The sequence below is a fragment of the Phascolarctos cinereus genome, unplaced genomic scaffold (genome assembly GCF_003287225.1).
Source record: "Phascolarctos cinereus isolate Bilbo 61053 unplaced genomic scaffold, phaCin_HiC Scaffold_7;HRSCAF=346, whole genome shotgun sequence".
NCBI lineage: Eukaryota > Metazoa > Chordata > Mammalia > Diprotodontia > Phascolarctidae > Phascolarctos > Phascolarctos cinereus.
In genome coordinates, this window is record NW_027556180.1 from 4,367,593 (window position 1) to 4,386,847 (window position 19,255).

General features: G+C 47.4%; 1 protein-coding gene across 6 annotated transcripts in view; it reads right to left on the minus strand.

Moving 5' to 3' along the window:
- PLAAT1 (phospholipase A and acyltransferase 1) overlaps nucleotides 1–17,256 on the minus strand; it is a 28,296-nt gene extending 11,040 nt beyond the window's left edge. Inside the window, exon 1 of one of the 6 annotated variants that reach the window (XM_078147447.1) lies at nucleotides 17,181–17,256. The gene's annotated coding sequence lies outside the window, so the exon portion shown is untranslated. The other 5 variants (XM_078147449.1, XM_078147448.1, XM_078147450.1 and 2 more) reach the window with 5 other exon arrangements.
- Nucleotides 17,257–19,255: the final 1,999 nt, after the last annotated feature.

Consider the following 19,255-nt stretch of genomic DNA (forward strand, 5'->3'; position numbering starts at 1 on the left):
ACAAGGCAATCAGGTTAAAGGACAAAGGGGCAGACATCACATCCTTACCTCTTGGGATCAGAGCTTCAGACACCCAAATTCTTACCTCCAGGACCAAAGCCTTAGATACCAGGCCCTCATCTCTAGGTGACCCAACCCAGGAGCAAAACCTTAGACATCAGGACTCTTACTCTAAAACCAGAACCCTTACCACTAAAACCAAGCCCAATATAGCTCATCCAGCCAATTGGAAAGTCACAAAATGGGAGATGGAATGGAGGAGAGATAAAAAAAGCGGGCAAGCTCATCTGGCAGGAGTGGAGAGTGTATAAGGGGAGTATGAAGGTCAGCTGGCACCAGAGCAGGGAGGGCCTTGCATGCTCAGCAGAAGAGTTTGTGTTTTATCCTAGAAAGAATTGGGAGGCTCTGGAGCTTTTGGAGCAGGGAAGTGACATGGTCAGACCTGTGCTTAAGGAATATCATAATCAATGTTTGATGAAAGGTCAATGAATGAATGGAATAGACACGAATTATCCATAGAACTGTGTGCTGGAATCTAGAGACCTGGCCAAGGCTGATGGAGAAGATACTGACTTATGGAAATAGGAACAGGAATCCCTATTCAGGAGGCCGATCGTACAATCAAGGTCATAGGATCAACATACCCTCTGGTTCTTATCATGCTTTTTGCCTAGCATCCCCTTATGATCAAGTGAACAACAGAGTCAGATCTTAGGACCCATAGCCAGAAGTTTACACTAAGGATTCTATATCATATATAAGGATTCTATGTATGTATACATATACATATATACACACATATATCTTATTACATATACTTATATAGAATTACGTATATATACCTAATTGTACCATTTATGTATTATATATGTATGTATACATATATATGTGTGTCTATATTTCAACCCCCTCATTTTTGAAAGTGGAGGAGAGAGGTTAGACTCTGTTTCCAAGGTGACACAGATAGGTAGAAGCAGACCCAATATTCCTCATTGGCTTTTTGGACCTCTTTTGCCATTTGGGTTAGTCTATTTTTTAAGGTGTTATTTTCTTCGGTGGTTTTTTGGGTCTCCTTTAGCAAACTGTTGACTTGTTTTTCATGATTTTCTTGTTTCACTCTTCCCAGTTTTTCTTCTATGTCTCTTACTTGCTTCTCAAAATCCTTTTTGAGCTCTTCTATGGCCTGGGACCAATTCATATTTTTCTTGGAGGCTTTAGATGTAGGAGCTTTGACTTTGTTGTCTTCTTCTGGTTGTATGTTTTGATCTTCTTTGTCACCAAAGAAAGATTCTATGGTCTGAGTTTTTATTTTTTTGCACTGTTTGCTCATGTTCCCAGACAATTACTTGAGTTTTAAACTCTTCATTAAGAAAGGGGCTGCTTCCAGTGTGAAGAATGTACTGTCGCAAGCTTTGGGGGTTTTGTGCAGCTGTTTTCAGAGATGCTTCTAAGGATCTGTAAATTTTCAGTTCTTCCAAGGTGATATGATCAAGGGCAAGGTGTTTATTCCTTTCTTGGTCTGAGCTCTGGTCTATAAGTGATCACAAGCACTCTTTTCTGCCTTATATAACTGTGAGGAGGATTTTCTCTTTACTACCACTACAAGCTCCACCACGCTAGCACTCCTTGTCGACCCAGGCCCACCACTCAGGATTTCGACCTAGATCTAAGCACAGGCAAAGCAAGAGATTGCTGCGTAAGCACCAGCAAAGAGATCCCTGCAATCCCCCTCTGGTCAGCCACTCAATCTCCCCTCTGTCTGTGGGCTGAGAGCTCAGGAAGCAGCCACCACTGCTGTGCCAGGACTGGAGCTGGGACCAAGCTTCTCTCTCACCTCAGTCACAGACCTTTCCTACTGACTTCTAAGTTGTCTTTGGTGTTTATGGGTTGAGATGTCTGGAAACTGCCACAGCTGCCTGTGATTCAGTCCTCTGAGGGCTGCTCCAAGTTTGCTGTGGCCTGGTCTTTCCCGTGTGCCCAAGCTGAACTGTGCTCCTCTCCCAGCCCAGTGCAATAAACCTTTCCAATCAACCATCCAGGTTGTCTTGGGCTGGAAATTTGTTTCACTCTGTCTTTTTGTGGGTTCTGCTCCTTTAGAATTTATTTAGAACCATTTTTACAGGTATTTGGAGGGGTTTGAGGGAGAGCTCACGCGAGTCACTGGTTTTACTCCGCCATCTTGGCTCCACCCAGACCTGGTATTCCAATTCAAGTGTTTCCCCTTAGTGATTAGGTGATCTTGGACAAGTTATTGAAGCTCTCTGTGCCTCAGTTTCCTCTTCTCTCAAATAAAGACTCAATGACCTCTAAGGTCCCTTCTTCTAGCTCTAAATCTGAGTCTAAGATACAGGTCTTCCTCTTCCAAATCCTTTGTTCTTTCTACTACCTCTAGTTGCTTTCATCTCATTCTCTTATGATGGTTAATATAGTTTCTGTGTCTAACTTATAGCTCATCAGAACTTCAGAACTGCAGAACAATAGAGCAGGATGGGACCTTGGAGACACTCTCTTCCAGCCCCATTGTACAGATCAGGAAAGGGAATGTTAAAGGGTAAATGATCTATCCAAAGTCACCTAGCTAGGACATATCAGAGTCAGGATCCAAACACCAGGCTCTTCTGATGCCAAGTCCAGACATCTTTTTACAGTGCCTCTCCAGGAATGTCACAGCAGGAACATTTGCACATGAAAATATGTGTTAAATTGAATGGGTGAATAAACTGAGAATGGGAAGAAGGTATTTAGAATAACAGAATTTTAGCAATGAAAGCATGAGCAACCCAGTCCAATCCTTCCCAAGTCAGAGAATGTAAAGTCAGAAGCTTAAGAGATTATATAGTTCAATCCTGCTCATTTTTTAGATAAGAGGCCTGGGGCGCAGAGGAGTTAAGACTGAGGTCAAATTTGCCCAAGGACATACAACTAATGAGTCCCTGACTGGCTTCTCTCCATTCCAACTCCAAGCTCAATCCTGGACCCCTATGTCTCTGATATCTTTCAAAGACAAAGTGGGAGAGTGGAACAGTCAGTCCTGCTGGATTGTTGCTGTGTTTATCTGTTCTCAAATAGGACTGTGACATTGGGGAGGTGATGACATGACTTGCAATTGACTTTGATTTGAGTCAGGGAGGGCTGTTCAAAGTCACCAGCCTCACTTCCACCTCCAGAGCCATCTGGGTCCAGTGACCAGATATTCATCTGGATGACTGGAGGTGGTTCAGGACACAATGGGAGACCTTGGTCCTCTTAAGCTAAGCTCTTGGGCAGGGACCTATTGTTGTCCAATCTAGGAGCTTCAAATGGAGCAACTTAGGATAAGGGAAAGAGATCATATATTGTCTGGATATCAAGAAAATCTACTCATTGCCAGAACCAGGTCTTCTTTAGCCTAGAGAAGACATATTAGACATTTCCAAGTGAATGTCCTGGATATATCTCTAACTCAATGTATCCAGAACAAAACTCATCTTTCCATGCAAACCATCCCCTGCGCCAGACTTCCCTCTTTCTGTTGAGGATACCACCTTCCTTTCACTCACCCACACTGACAACCTAGGAGTGACCATGGATACCTCCCCCTCAACCCACACGTCAATGCTGCAAAATTTTGCTGTATCTCTGTGTGTGACATTTGTCAAAAATGTTCCATTATCTTTACTCAGAGCCATCTCCTTGGAGCAAATGCTCATCTATTCTCACCCAAACTATTCCAATAGCTTTTTTTTTTTGTTTTTTGGCAATTGGGGTTAAGTGACTTGCCCAGGGTCACACAGCTAACCAACAGTTTTCTAATATCTATATATTTAATCTATCTACCTATCTATCTATCTATCTATCTATCTATCTATCTATATATGTATATATATATATAACCTATATGTGGATATATTCATACAGATGTATAAAAACCTAATATGTATATGCATATACATGTGTGTATCTATATCCCTATATATGCTATTAGGGGAGACAGCATGTATGCACATGTATTCTTTTCTCTAACAGAACATAAGGATTGTTTCTTTGCTTCTGTGTCCCTAGCACCTAGCACAACACCTGACACAGTAGGTGCTTAATGTGTGTTTGTGGATAATAGTATTTGAAGGGTTATGTGAAGGAGAGATTGTTTCTGCTCTAGCAGAGGACAGAACCAGGCTAGGCAATGAGGGGGAGTCAGTCACAAAAGAGCTTGAGTAAGGTGACCGTTCCCCCAAACTCAAGTTTTCTGAAAAGGCATGGGCCATCTGTGGGATGTGGTAGCCAAGACGGATGCCTGTGCATTTATATGTGTCTATATTTCATATATAGGCTGGCTGGCTTCTAGGTGCTTTCCAGTGTGGTGACTTTCGCACCTGGGCCCAATATGACGCCTGAACACCCCCTGCTCGTATGGATCCATGACTTCCAATGTCCCTAGAATACCTGGTGGGGCGAGTGCTAATCACAAGCTTCAGCTTGTGACCCTTTTGTGGAATTTCTCCAGGGGCATGGAGGCCTGGAGAGGGCAGCATGGAGCAACAACACACTGGATAAGCTGCTCTGGGCAACCGAGAGACAACCTTAGTGCTGAAATGCTCCTCTCCCTTCCAACTGGAGCAGCAATATGCAAGGTCAGCTAACATGGAAATCAGGGAAAGTGAAAGGGTCTGGATAGAAGGGTGCAGGCATCTTTGCTCCCTTTCCTTCCCAAGAACCATGACCAAAGGGAGCCAGCTGTATTGAGGTGTTATTTGGGAAATCAGAGAGTTATAATTGAGCAAGACAGGAGGGGTCTTCTAATGACCCAACCTCCTAATTTTTCAGATGAGGAAACTGAGGCTGTTTGTTGGCATAAGGGAGAGGGAGGACACACTCTTCGACAAGGGGCAAAATATCTCTGAAGGAAGATAAGTCCTAAGGAGATGGTGAAGCTCAGAAATCTTAAGTCATTGGGTCAGGCTCACACAGCTAGTAACTGACCGAGAAGATTTGAATCTAGATCTTTCTCTGCGAACTATACCCACTACCAGGCAGTCTCCAGGACAGGTTCTACCTTTCATTAAAAGAAAACAAAGAAGTTGGGTCATTTACATCATCTTGGCCATGTCTCCTCCTCCCTTTTTCTAAGCACCAGGTTTAACTCTTTGATGACACACAAATGCATATAAAATAACAGAACCGGTGGGAGAAATCAGCCAAAGGTAAACCAAATAATAAGCTGAATGGGGTTGTGGCTGTGGGCTGCCATTGAGTGGGACTTCATCATTTGCTTGACAAGCTGACAGTAACTAAGGTAAGATAAATCCAATCTAGAATCTGGGGGGGGGGGCGGGATGATTCTTTCTACTACACCCAAACAGACCTCCTTGTTTCTAGCCCAGTGGCAGCCCCAGGGACGTGTCAAAAGATAACTGCTTCTTCCGTGGGTAGAGACAGCCGGCCCAATGGGTTCTGAAGTCCATGATGCCTTCCAGCCTACAGCCCTTATGCCCTACCCACGTGGGGGTGGGGGAAGGGAAGGAGGAGGGCGCTAGATCTGTCTCTTCTCACACAGAGGCAAGCCCTCCAGCCCATGCTCCCCCTACCCTGCTCCCAGCTGGCTTCCTCAACCCCCTTTGCCTGCACGGATTCCAGACATTTGGCATTCTCTACCCGAGGCCAGATGATCCTCCCGAAACTCTCTGTCCCAGGTGGGCGAATTCCACGTTCTCTGAATTGGACCGGAGGAATAAGGCTTCGAAATCGCCCTCAGACTCTGATGGCCGTGTAACCCTGCGGCTCGCACAGCCTGTTTCTTTTCTCTAAAATCAGGGTAATCTCGATTCTCACCGACACTGCCAAGGAGCAGTCAAAGAAGAGTTATTCTAGAGGCAGAAGCAAGCTTGATCAAAAGGCCTGAACTTGGCACCCAAACACCTGGGGCTGAATCCACATCGGGCACTCGGCCTCTGTGTGAGCCTGGGCAAGTCACTCGATTCATCTCCCTTTCCTCCTCATCTGTAACGAGGGGCTAAACACTGATTGCATTCCCTAGCTCACTGAATGCTGCAAAGCTAAGAAAGGAGCGTTTGGCGCTCCTCAGTGCCAAGTCTACAGCCTTCTGGCACGGGGCATGGAAGGTCATCTGCCCCTGCTAAGTGTGGTATCCATTTAAGCCCTGGCCCCTGGCCCAGAAAGCCAATGCCTGCGCCTTCTGGCTCCCCAGGACGCCCTGAATAAGAACTCCCCGTCCCGTGCTCCCTCCCCGCCACCCCAATAGTGAAGCAGCAGCAGCAACAGCCGTAACGGCAGGGCGGACCCCAGCTTCCAGTGCCACAGGCAAAGCCGCTACCCGCACACCTGGACAGGAGCCAGGGGAAGCCGGGCCAGTTTTCTTCCTCTGGTGGGACTGGTGATGCGGCCCTGTCTGGAGGAGCGGAGCCACGCCGCCAAGCCAAAGCTGAGGCCGGGCTGGCGGGAGGAGGAGGAGCCGGCCCTACCTGCAGCTCCCCCTGGGCCTATGCGCATCCACCGGCGCTCCCTCTGCCTGCACCGCAAGGTCGCGCCGGCTGAGTCCCGGGACGAAGCTCCTACGCGGGAGGGGCCGGGCGCCTGTGGGCAGAGCAGAGAGGGGAGGCGGCGCCTGAGCCCCAAACCCGGCTGCCTCACCTTGCACTCGGCACCCAGCGGGCAGCCCCGCCCCTGCACCGCACCTACCGTAGCCGCACCTGGCCCCCAGGTGGCAGCGGCGGCCAGGCTGGGGGGCTCATGCACACATAGACCTACGGAGAAAGATCATGCCAAGATGGGAGCGCACAGAGAAACGAGCACGCGACAGAGTGATCTTACACGCACACACGTATGTACACACACGCACACGCGCACTCACACTCAGAGAGAGTACAGCCGTGTGGGCACAGCCCGAGCCCACCAGACCCTCCCCATCTCTCCTCGGCTGGGCTAGTCCTTTGCTCTCTTGGCTTTAGGGGCAGGAGACCAGCAACTCAGGGGCAGGAGACCAGCAACTCAGGGGAGACCTATGGTGCGGGCTGCCACCAATCAAGCCCACCCAATTCTCTTACCCCCAAATCTGCTCTACTGGAGGCAGGAGCCTGAAAGCTGGAAGGTGGAGGTGGGGGGGGAGGGAACCAATGGGTCAGTGCGCACAATCAACCTCCTTCCCTCCCGACAGTGAGGGGAAGAAGGGTCAATATTCCACCGACCCGAGTCCCGGCTGAGCCTCCCTCCCCCTCCCACCACCAAGAGGAGGGAACGGCGGGGTCGTGGTCAAGATTTCCCCACAACTCTGCTTACGTGAACTACAAACCTGGGGGTGGGGAGTCTCACCAGGTTCCAGGGAATAGTGGCCCTGGGAGGGGCTCCTGAAACCAAAGGAGGGCCAAGCAGAGGCTTCCTTGGCGGAGGAACCCCTTCAGGCCAGCCTGGCGCACTGGCCAGATGCCCAAAGACCCCAGCACCCAGGGTCATAGGTACTAGTGAGCAGCCTTTGAATCAACTTCCCCGTCCAGCAGCCCAGGAGGCCCAAGACTGGGCCCTGGATCCTACCCTTTACTGGATCCTCCTGGATCTGAGGAAGGTCAGCATCAGAGGGCTGGCACCTGGGTTCTAGCCCTCTCTTCCGGGACTCTACCTGTTCCCCTAAATGGAGTCCCTTCAACAGCCCAATCCGCTGTCACTACAGAGTGGGCTCCGCCCCCCACTGCCAGACCTTCTTCACTTTTCCCTGCTCCCTGGAAGAGAGGTGGCTCTAGATAAAACTGAACATTCCTAGAGGTCAGCTTGACAGGCTTAATGGTCTCAGAAAGGCAAGCTTCTCTGGGCACTGGCTTCTCTTTTTGCCCACCTCTGCCCAGAAGAGGAGAGGCCATCTAAAGGAGAGGTTGTACAGAGAGTTGTGAGTCCACAAAGCTTATTCAAAGGGAACATGACCCGGCCAGGAGTCAGAGCCTGTGGGTGGAGTCACATTACGTCATCTAAGGCCGGCATCATACAGTCTGCATGTGCCTGTATGTGCTTTGGGGGAGGGGCATGTGTAGCAGGCAGCCAATTCTCCCTATAAAAATGAATTCAGATTGAGATGGAAAGACTGCTGACTCTCTCTCTCCTCTACTTTAAAACAAAAGCAACAACCCACAGGTGCATTGTATCAAGATTTAAAACAGCCTTCTGTGGCTTCTCTGTCCTTTGCTGTCCTGTCCAAATCATGGAGAAGAGAGACAAAGGACTGGGTAGAAGCCTCTAAGGCTTCACTGGAGTGGGAAGAGGGCTGCACCTAGAGTCAGAATCTGAGTCCAAATCCTGGCTCGGTCAGCTGTGTGACATTGAACAGATTGCTCACCGTCTCTGGGTCTCAGAATATCTGAGAAGGTTGGATTAGAGGTATCTAGACATCATCCTGCACCTGGGGAGTTCCCATCTGGCCTCAGCACTTAGCAGATATGTGGCCCTGGGCAAGTCACTTCACTTAATGCAGTCTGCTTCAGCTTTCTCATTTGGAAATACTAATAGCAGTACCTGCCTCAAAGAATTGTTGTAAGGATAAAATATGAGAGTATTTGTAAGTTACTTTGCAAACTTGAAAGTGCTGTAGAAATGTTAGCTATTCCTGGATGACCCTAAGGACCTCTCCACCTAGAAATCAATCCATCTACTCCCCTTTACTCCAGACCTATGGCTCTCCTTCCCACTCCACCTCCAACCATTCCCATCATACATTTCCTGAATGACATTACTTCCACTTATTGCTTGTAGGTCATCATCAGGAATCCACTGCATCTGACTTCCTCTCTTCCCTGCCCTTTGGGTCATCTGCACTTTCCCTTTGGTAGCCTGGGCTAGTCCCCTGGTCATAGCCACAAGGCATCACTGGGAGGACACTGATGGCTCTGTGATCTCACTCATGAGCAGCTCCCTCTGATGACATCCATCCATGCCTGCCCAGCCTAGGCCACTCTTGTCTCGGTCCAGCCAATGTTTGCCACAGTGGGTCCACCTGGCATGCTGGAAGTCTTCCTTATTTTCTCTTTATTTTAGGGAGGGTACTGCTCAGGCCCTCCACCTTGGAATTCATGTCTTCGCTCGCTCCCATTACAGAACCAGCCCATCTACTCTGTCTGCCATATACAATTCTTGGATGACATTTATCAATTCTATTCTCCTCCTTGGTTATAAGGTACATTGCTTCAGAGATGGGATCGGTGACCTGGAGTCAGAAGCAACCTTGGAGATCATTTGTCCAACTTCCTCACTTTATAGGGGAGGAAACTGAGTCACAAAGCACTTCAGATCCCAAATCTTGGGCTCTAAGGGACCTCGGAAGTCACTTAGTGCAAGCCCCTGGTCTTACAGATGAAGAAACTCACGTAAGACCCTAGGATGACAGCTTTTCAACTGAAAGGAACCTTAAGCACTAGTTCCTTGGGACTGACAGTTCTCAATGTCCTTGGTATAAGGGACCACTTGTACAGTTGGGTGAATCCTTCACCTCCGCCCTCCTCAGACTAATGTTGGTCCCCTATGTTCATCATTGAAAGAAATGCTACATTTCAGTTAGGGGTTAATGAAGATATGATTTTTTTTTCTCACTGAGATGACCTTTGTCTGATCCTGTCTGACACCCTTATTTTACAAACAGGGAAAATGAGAGTTAGATAAGTTAAGTGGCCTCGATGGGGCTGCCCAGATAAGTAAGTGCCAGAGCTATGACTTGAACTCAGAACCTCTGGCTTCAGACTCAGGCCTCTCTGCCATGCTGCACTGCCTCTCACATGTGGTGGCCTCTCTCTCCACAATTAGCCTCTAGGTTAGACAGATGTACTTTTTCCACAAAAGAATCAGATTCCATTTTCATTTGAATTCAAGACAGGTGAGCTCCAGTTCAGGCAACTCAGAGAAATAGAAATACCTCTGGGGTTTACCTTGGTTCATTTAGAAACCAAGGCCTTTTGATGCATATGAATTATTGATGCCTTTCAGGGCCTTTTATGAATTCATTTGCTGTTTAAAAAAAAAATTGGGGATGAACCTGGCCCAGGCTTGCTGATTTCATGGAACCATAGAATGTCAGAACTGAGAGGATCTCCAACATTCTCTTCTCACTTGATAAAAGGCTGAGGGAGGTTCCTGGAGTTCTAGATCTGGACACTGGAGAAACAGCCAGAGGGATCTGTGCATGTGAGAGAAGGAAGATTTTTTTTTAATCCTTTCCTGTTTAAATATGTATTTACAGTTAGAAACACATCCTGTCTAATCCTCTTTAAATTCCCAATGAGAAAATTCATAAGCCTCCTTTCTCTTTATGGCCCTAGACTCAGTGGATTTCAATTGAGTCATCAGGGAAGGCAGAGGCTGGCTTGTGATTTTACACAGGGCAGTTATTGCGAGCATTTAGAAAACCTCCCTGCTTAGGAGTGAAATTTATGATGTTTGCCAGGTTAATCTGCTTGCTCTAATCGGACTCTTAATCATCCAGTCTTCTCTCGGTGAGATGGATTCATGAACATGAATCAGGGAGGGTTGCGCAGTAGGGGAGGATGATAAATTGTCTTTTCGTTTGGGGGGCATTTATGATTAAAAGCTTCATAACAGAATTAAAATGAAATAAGTCTTGTAATTTTCCTGCTCTATTCCTGCCAGGTATGGATGAAAAGGGCTGGGCTCAGAGAAAATGCAGTTCAGAGTGTGAGAGGACGCTGTAGGAGAAACGAAGTCTTTGTGCTTTAGGAGAGCCAGAAGGGAACTTGGAGAGCAGGTGGGTGGTGTTAATCACCCCTCGGTGAGCTGAGGAGGAATTCTGGAGAATTCAAATGACCACAGGGGAGGAATGAGAAATTAGCCCCATGGATGTGACCAGGATGTGTGCTCCATAATTATTCAGGTGAAAGAACTAGACCTTGGAAGTCGATTGAATTATTGTCGGTGTGTCATGAATTCCACTCACCAGTGGTCAGTTCCATCAGTTGCCACACCGCCATTTGTGAGGGTTGAAAAGTGACTAGGTTTGTTCTGCCTGGGCCCAGAACTAGAAAAGAGGGGGAAAGGACACAAGGAAGCCAGTTTAGGCTCCACTGAAGAGGAACTGTACCAGAGTGGAAAAGGCTATTTTGGCAGGTAATGAGTTCCTCAGTACTAGGGCAATTCAAGTGGAAGACAGATGGCCCCTTGTTGGAGAAGTGATTCTTAATCTACCATGTAGGTTGTGTTCAGTGGTCTCTGAGGTACCTTCCAGCTGTGAGATGCTATGATTCTGTGGAAATATGGAAATAACTATAATTTCTCCCAGGGCAAAAAACCAGAAATTCCTGGGTTCGAGACCTGTCTCTGTGAACCTGGGTAGGTCACTTCATTTTTAGGTACCGCATTAAGACTCCAAGGCTGCAGAGAAGGTGCCTGTATGCATAGGGGGAGAAGAAGGCAATTCCTCACCTGGGAGTTCCCATGCCAATGACATCACAGGTGTAGTCCCTGCCCAACTCCTACTATCTTCCCAGGGAGAAAGCAGAATGTATTATTACCTCCCTGAAACAAAGTGATGGAGTAATTTGCTCACAAGAGCAAAGATGCTTTGTCTACACTGGCCAAGGGAGAGATGAGATAACCCCCGCCCCTGTTTGCTGTGAGGTTTGGGGTGGGGAGCTGAAAGGTCCTCATTGATTAGCTTCCTTATGGAAGCCTTTCTCCTGTTCAGTCTGCAGGTGAGAAGGACCCAGAATCAGGTTCCCTGAGGAATTTATGATGAAATACACCACCTGCTGCATGCTACAGGTTGCTCCTTAGCTTCATAGTATTGGCATTTGTTTGATAGCAACCAAAAGGTGTTGGTGTGCCTGAGTCCCTGGGGCAGCTGGGTGGAAAGAGGCCTGATTGAGGTGCCCCGAGATCAAAGCTTGAAAAGCCGAGCAGCAGGCACCAGGTAAGGAGGGATGGGTGATGCAGCCTTAGCAAAGGTACCCAGACAGCCCTCAGCTCCCTCTGCTCAATAAAAGGGAAGAAGACATCCTAGCTTTATCTAATGGTTAAGTGATACATAGTAACACAGCTCTGAAGGCACCTGTCAGTCACCCGGGACACTGTGGGGCTGAGGGGGGCAGGTATGTCCCTTTGTGGAAGTGTATACTGTCATCTCCTGCCAAGTTCCAAGAACTGGTAGTGAGGATTGGCAAAGTATTAGGAACCTTAGATGGCATATGCCGACTATGGCTTAAGAGATAGGAGAGGGATCTGTGAGCATTGTAGAATGGAAGGGGAGTCTGTGGTCATGGTGAAAGTATGTTCTGGGAGTGTTTCTTCTGAGAGGAAGCATGCTAACGTGGGTGAGTGTAAGCATGGAGCTTGCTGGGGTGAGAGCAGAGGTAGGCGTTACAAACAGATGGAGAACAAGAGACTGGGGCTGAAGGAGTGTGCTAAAATAGTGGAAGGATAAGGCAATTGGGCTGACCCTTGCTTGGCTTCATTCCAAGGGCAGTGCCAGGAGTGATGGTGGGAGGGGGAGCTTGCAAAGAGACCTATTGAGGTTCAATGTCAGGAAATAAAATCCTAACAAAAAGAATGAACTAAATGTGGAACGAGCCATCATGAGATGTATTGAGTTCCCCACTGGGAAGGATGGAGGACCAGTGTGCAGTGGGTTGCAGTGCAGATTCTCTTCAGGCCCTGGTGGATGAGATTCTCTCCAGCCCCAAGAGTCTAGAATTCTGTGACCAAAAGCCTGAGACATCCAAGTGATGCCTAGAACCTGAGGTCCATTTGGGAAATGCCAGAGTGAACAGCCCAGTGAGGGCTGGAGGGCAGGGGCTGGAGAGCAGGAGAGCAGGGGCTGGAGGACAGGCTGGAGAACAGGCTGGAGAGCAGAGGCTGGTGGCAGGGCTGCAGAGCAGGGTCAGGAGGGCAGAGGCTGGAGGACAGGGGCTGGAGAGCAGGAGGGCAGAGGCTGGAGAGCAGAGGCTGGAGAGCTGGAGATCAGGGGCTGAGGGGAGGGGCTGGAGAACAGGGGCTGGTGGCAGGGCTGCAGAGCACACATCAGTGCAGAGCAGGAGCAGGGCAGGGATTCTGAATGGTTTTGGTTTTGGGGTGTTTTTTGACTGTCAGTCTGGGGAAGGCTAATTATTCTTCTTTGTCTGTAAAAGGTCTAGTTTCTGCTTAAAAATTTAAACTACAAGTGTTTACAGGACTCCAAAAGCTAGAAAAAGGAGAGTGAATGCGTTTTAGCATGAAAATGTCTGTATCCATGGAGACCTGTGAGATTCTTTACACACACACACACACACTCAGGGAGTCACTGGGGGCCAGCTGGAGCTGTTAGTGGTTCATGTCCTTAGGAAAACTGACAGATTGATTGTAGTTACACAGACCCACACACTGGGGACTTTCCTCACCTCAATGTAATTAATAAGGAATTTAGCCGTTGGTGAAAACCCTCTATTTCCCCCTCTGACTACAATAGGCTTTGTCTTTTTTTCTTCTTTTTAATAATGGGAAAAAGCTTGAAAAGCTGCCAAACCCTCTCTGTTTGTAACCAGGCTTGAAAGCTTTCTAGATTCCCAAGCTATGTGTACCCAGAAAATTCTGCTGTGTTCTGAGAGAAGAATGCACGTCTTTAAAAATCCACTTGTTCATTCACATGAGCTCTAAACATGGCCATGGCCAGTATATTCTTTCCTATTTTTTCATTCATTCATTTATTTGTTCATTGAGGTTTGAGACTGTGATTTCATGAGTCTTATAGGGAACTTCTAGGGTGAAAATTCCCTCCACTAATGCAAATCAATAGAATTAAAAGCTTAAAAAAAAACCTTGAAAGCTTAAGAGTCTCAGAGAGTGATTGTTGGGGACCCACTCAGGCTGGATGACTTGCTCAGAATCACACAGACAGGACATGGAGAAGAAGGAGGTGAGCCCAGGTCTTCCCGATTTGGAGGTTAGTTTTTCATAACAGAGATACAAATGTTACCTAAACCAGATTAAAATGTATTTGGGAAATATTTAACAAAATAAAATAACAATAAACTATGGATAATGTTAATATGTGATTTTCAAAGTCAATCTGTGATGCACACGGATCCTTTTTATGGTTCAGTGGCCCGGGTTTCTCTTTGCCCCCTGCAAGTTCTGTACAGGTGAACAATTCCGTCTAAATTTGTCGCAGCTCCGAAAGCAAGCCTGACATTTGCAGCCGCAATTTGTTTGGGCTTCAGGATGGACCACTGCCTCTCAGCTCCAATCCTTGGGGCTTTGCAGTCGGTTCTGTGAGCTCTGGGCGTGTGCCCTTCCTACTGACCCCTTGTTCGGGGGAGACATCAACCCTCAGAGCAGATGGGCCGCCCAAGTCACTGCTCCTCACCTCCTTAGAGATCTTCACTTAACAGTCGGGAGAATTCATGCCTTAGCCATTGTCTCTTCATCATTGCTTCTTCTGTCAAGGCTATGTCCCACTTAACCACCACTGTTCTTCCGTATTTTAGAGCAAACACTCTGTACAGACCCACTCAATGACCTGGAGACTTCCTCTGCTTTGTCTTTTATTTCCTATTTCTTGTGTGCCTGTGGGGTACTTGGGCTGTGTAAAGTCTCCCTCTCTCTCCTTTCTCCCTTCCTGTCTACCTCCTTTTATTCATCTCTCTCTCTCTCTCTGTCTCTGTCTCTCTCTTTCTCTTTCTCCCCCTCCTCCCCCCCCGCAATGGCTAGCTTATTTCTTTATAAGGCAAAAAAAATACCTGTTCTTCTCATATACACACATTTTTCATCACCCTCTGGTTCACTAACAATCGAGAAAGTGGTGTTCTAGGATTAAGAGCCCTCCAGCATCACCAGGAAAATCTTGGGGCATAATTCTGTCCCCCTGTGGTAGCCAGCAGCTTGGAGGAGGTCACTGAGAGCACTGGCATATCCCAGAGATAAAGTAGCTAGCTATGTCTTCTCCAATCTGGATTGATGCCCATCTTCAGAGTCTGGCTTGGATACCTGTACTATTGGGCTAACTCCATGGGTTATCTAATTGCACGCTATAATTTGTTTTTAGCAACTATTTTCTTGCAAGGCTCTATGCTTTGCCCAAGGTGCCTCTTCCTTACACTTCCCCTATACTGCCCCTTCCAGCATCACCATTCGAAGGTCTCCTTTCATATCCTCCTCTCCCAGATCCTCTGTAACTTTCCTTCCTTCTGATCTGGGTCCCTTCTCAGTGATCAGGTTCATGGGTTCAATCACAGAAACAGAGATCTAGAGTTGGAAGGACTCTAATCTACCTTCCTCATTTGACAGAGGAGGACACTGAGGCTCACAGTCATGTGCCTTGCTCATAGTCACACAGGTTTCAATTAGCAGGATGGGATTTCATCCAGATTGTTGACCCCAAAGACCAGCCTCTTTCTGCTCTAGATCACTGTTCATTAGCCTCTTTTTTGGCTCCTGGACTGTTTGTTTCTGTGTAAGCCCTTGGTCACCTTTCCCATATTCCAATATATAATTGTCAGGTGAATGCATTTTCATGAGAATCAGTCTTATCTCAGGTTACAAATAGGTAAACATAACATCAGAGTTAGCCACATAATACTGTCTCCTCCCTTTCCTCGCTCTTTTCCCAAGTGCCCAACATCTTCCTTCTTTCCTGCCATAAAATTCTGCTCTTGGGAAAGAATTTTTCAACTCATTTACACTGTGGTAGAAATGGATGATGAGTCATAAGGAGCTGTCTGTCTTGAATTGGAGGAAGAAGGGGCAAGAGGGAGTTTTAAAAGTGATCAGAGCCAAAGTTTTTATCCAAAGGAATGAATCTCTTTGAAAGAGGGATGTTGGCAACTGAGAGGGCTTTCTGAAGGGGACGGACAGGATAATGAAGGCTTGTTGCCGGCATGATGAGGGTCCTGGACACCACAGTGCAGAAGAAGCAGTGGAAGAGCAAATGCAAATGGGAACCAGCCAAGAGTTTAAACATATGAGGTATGTCGTATGGAAGGAAAGACAGGCATGTGCGTGTAGCGGGTTGGGCTTGAGCACAGAACCAGACTGATCAGGCACTGCAAGCTGCTGCTTGGGACTCATCATGAAAAATTGTTGCAGTAGGAATTGTACTAATCAGAGCTGATCAACAGTGAAATGAACTGCCCTGACAGGTACTGAGTTTGCCATCACTCTCAGTATCCCCACCCATGGGATCCCTAATGTCCTGTTGCAGAGGCAAATGGCACCATTGAAGACCAAGATCCCAAGGCTATGCAAGTGGGAGTCTTTCTAGACGAAACAGAATCTCCTGGTCTAAAATAACCCATTGGAACTCCCAAGGAACACGAATTGTCCCACCCTTATAAGAAGTCCCAGTCCTCCCAGAGAATGCTGCCCTGACTCTGAATACAAATTCCAAATACCTCTGTGTATATGAGGAAGAGACAAGAGAAAAAAGGCTCTATTTCTAGGGGAACCTGGTCAAAAAACTCACTTCTTTTATTCAAGCATGGACTTTTGCCCAGGTAGACGCTGATGAAGACTGAGCATCTTCAGTTACTTGGGTGATCTTTCACAGCTGCTGTGGCTGAGAAAGTCATGATCCTGTATCCGGGTGAGGAGGACCTGTTGATGGCTACTGTGTCTGCCTCAGAGGAACAGCCACCTGAGGTCATCCTCACCAGATGGCAAGTGGATGGAGTCAAAAAGACCTAGGTTCAAATCCTGCTTCAGTCACTAACTGACTATGTGACCCTGACCAAATGATTTGATCTCTATTTGCTTCAATTTCCTCATCTGCAAAATGGGGATGAAAATAGCCCCTCCTTCCCAGAGTTTTTTATGAGTATCAAATGAGATAATATTTGTAAAGTACTTCACAAACCTTGAAGTGCCATAGCAATATTGTTGTTATTGTCATTCTTATTGTTACTACTATTCTAGCTTGTGACTTAGCCTTGTCCAAGGTTCTAAATGAGGCAATGGAATAGGGGAAGGTTTTAGGGAAGGAGTTCACCTGAGGTCCACAAGGGCTACAAATCATCCTGCTAATCTTGTCTGCCTGAAACACTGCATAGATTGGATTATCTGACTTCACTTGCTTCTGCCACCCAACCCCCCTTATCTATCTATCTAGCTAGCTAGCTATCATCTATGTATTTATGTGTCTATGTATCAATTGATGTATCTATGAACCTGTCTGTCTGTCTCTCTCTCTCTCTCTCCCTCTATCTATCCATCCATCCTCCCAAACCCAGACTGACCTGATCACTGGTAGCTGGGATGACCTCTCCTGCAGTCTGGCCCTCAGCTCTCTGCCGCTCAATTGTTTCCAGGCTGTTTTGCTAACAGAACATCCGCTGGCCTGTGTTCCGGTAACCATGGCAACATTAACCTAGCTGATTGTATTTAGTTCTTTGCTATTACTATGCCCCTTTCATGCTGCTGTGCCTTCCCCCAGCCTGGTCCCTAGAGAGCCCCCTAAGTTTGCTGCAGCCCAGATGAGGCTTTACGGCCTGCTTGAGGTAGAAAGCTCGAGAGGTATTCAGGCTGAGGCTAGGTGGGCTCTGTTAGGGATGCTACTGAAGTGATTCCTATCTACAGTGGGTGGGAGGTCAGGCTCAAACACTTTTAATGTCCTTTTCAAATCTAAGATCCAGCCCCTTTTCTGGACCTTAGGATGCAGTTGTGGTCAGCGAGCCCACTTGTGAGAGCAAACACAAGAGACCCCATGGGGGTTTGGGTGGCAGTTCAATTTTCTTAAGGGAATAGGCATCCCAGAATTCAGTTCCCAAAGCAGTGTGGTGATAGAGCACCATGGTTACCATGCCCACAGCTGGCTCCCATATCTGATGAGGGAAGCAGATGGATCAGAAGCATCTTTTCTCTCACCTTGTAAAAACAATTCTCACATCCTGGAGACACAGCCACACAAGGCTTTCTTCTCCATATTGGATTGGTTTGTGTTTTCTTGATTTTGAGGGGAGGAGAAGGCTTGTTGTTGTAGTAAGTCCTCACATGAGAGGGAAATGAATAAGAGATCTGTATGAAGGGTATAGAAGAAGGACCTTTATATGCCCCAGGCATTTCTGGGGCCAAGCTAAGTGGCCAGTCCTTGTGAGTAGGCAGTGAATGTCATTCTTTACACTTGAATCCTCAGCACCTGCCCAGCCCAGTGACTGGCACATAGGAGATAGACCAAGTTCAAGGAAGCACTTATGGAACCCTCTTCTATTTAGCATTGTACTAAGGGCTGACATTACAAATGCAAGCATGCAGAACACAGAAACTTAGGTCTGGTCTGGCTCTGACCTGGGTAGATTCACTGTTCCTTAGACATCCTGGTGGCCATGTTGGTCACACACACACACACACACATGCCAGGTCAGCTTTAGCCCAAGTGCAGCTCTGAACTCCTGAGTTCAAGTGACCTGTCATCCTCAGTGCCTCCAGTAGCAGGGATTGTAGGCATGTACTGTCATGCCAGGCAAAGAATTTACCCTCCCAATGGAGAAAGGCAATGCATGAAGGAGGGCTGGAAAGCAGAGAGAGTGGCGACCTGGTGAGGTGCCTGCTGAGAGGTGGCAAATGCTCTGTTTGTTGGGAGGGAGTTCCAATGTTATGTGGAGGGTGTGGCAAGTAGATGGCTGGGAAATAGTATAAAGGTGTGTCTGGGCAAGACAAGGTAAAAGCTTACCTGTCAGAGCTGGGGACCCCACAGTAGAGTCCAAGGTTCTTAATGACTGTTTATGGATTGATTGTGAGGAAAGATCTTGTCCCAGTGGGCATTTATGTCACAAAGAGTCATAGGACTAAGGGGCAAAGATGAAGATGCATCAGAGACCATTAGTCCAGGTCCGTCCTGTTACAGAGAAGCAACAGGAGCCTCCTGGACTTCTCTCATGCCCCAGGGCTTTGTGCCTGTAATGGTGGGAATTATGACTTTGAGGTGCATCTTTCCGCTTAAACCTTCGCCCCCTCCTGCCTTCCCTATTTCTGTAGCAGCAACGCTCTCCTCCCAGTTCCTCAGTCTCCCAACCTAGGAGTCATTCTGGGTTCTTCATTATTTTTCAGTGTGTGTGTATGTGTAACACTAAAAAAAATGAGTGATCGACACTTTTCCAGAAGTGTTTCTGGGACTCTGTGATGATGCTCTGTGTCCTCTGGCTGCTGCCTAGGATTGTGTGTGTGTGTGTGTGTGTGTGTGTGTGTGTGTGTGTGTGTGTGTGGAGTGTGAGTGAGTGTGTGTGTGAGTTTGATCAGTATGAGGGAGGGTGGGGTGGGCAGCAAGGAAAACCATGTGGCCTGACCCAGTCTGTAGCAGGGTCCCTGCATTCTG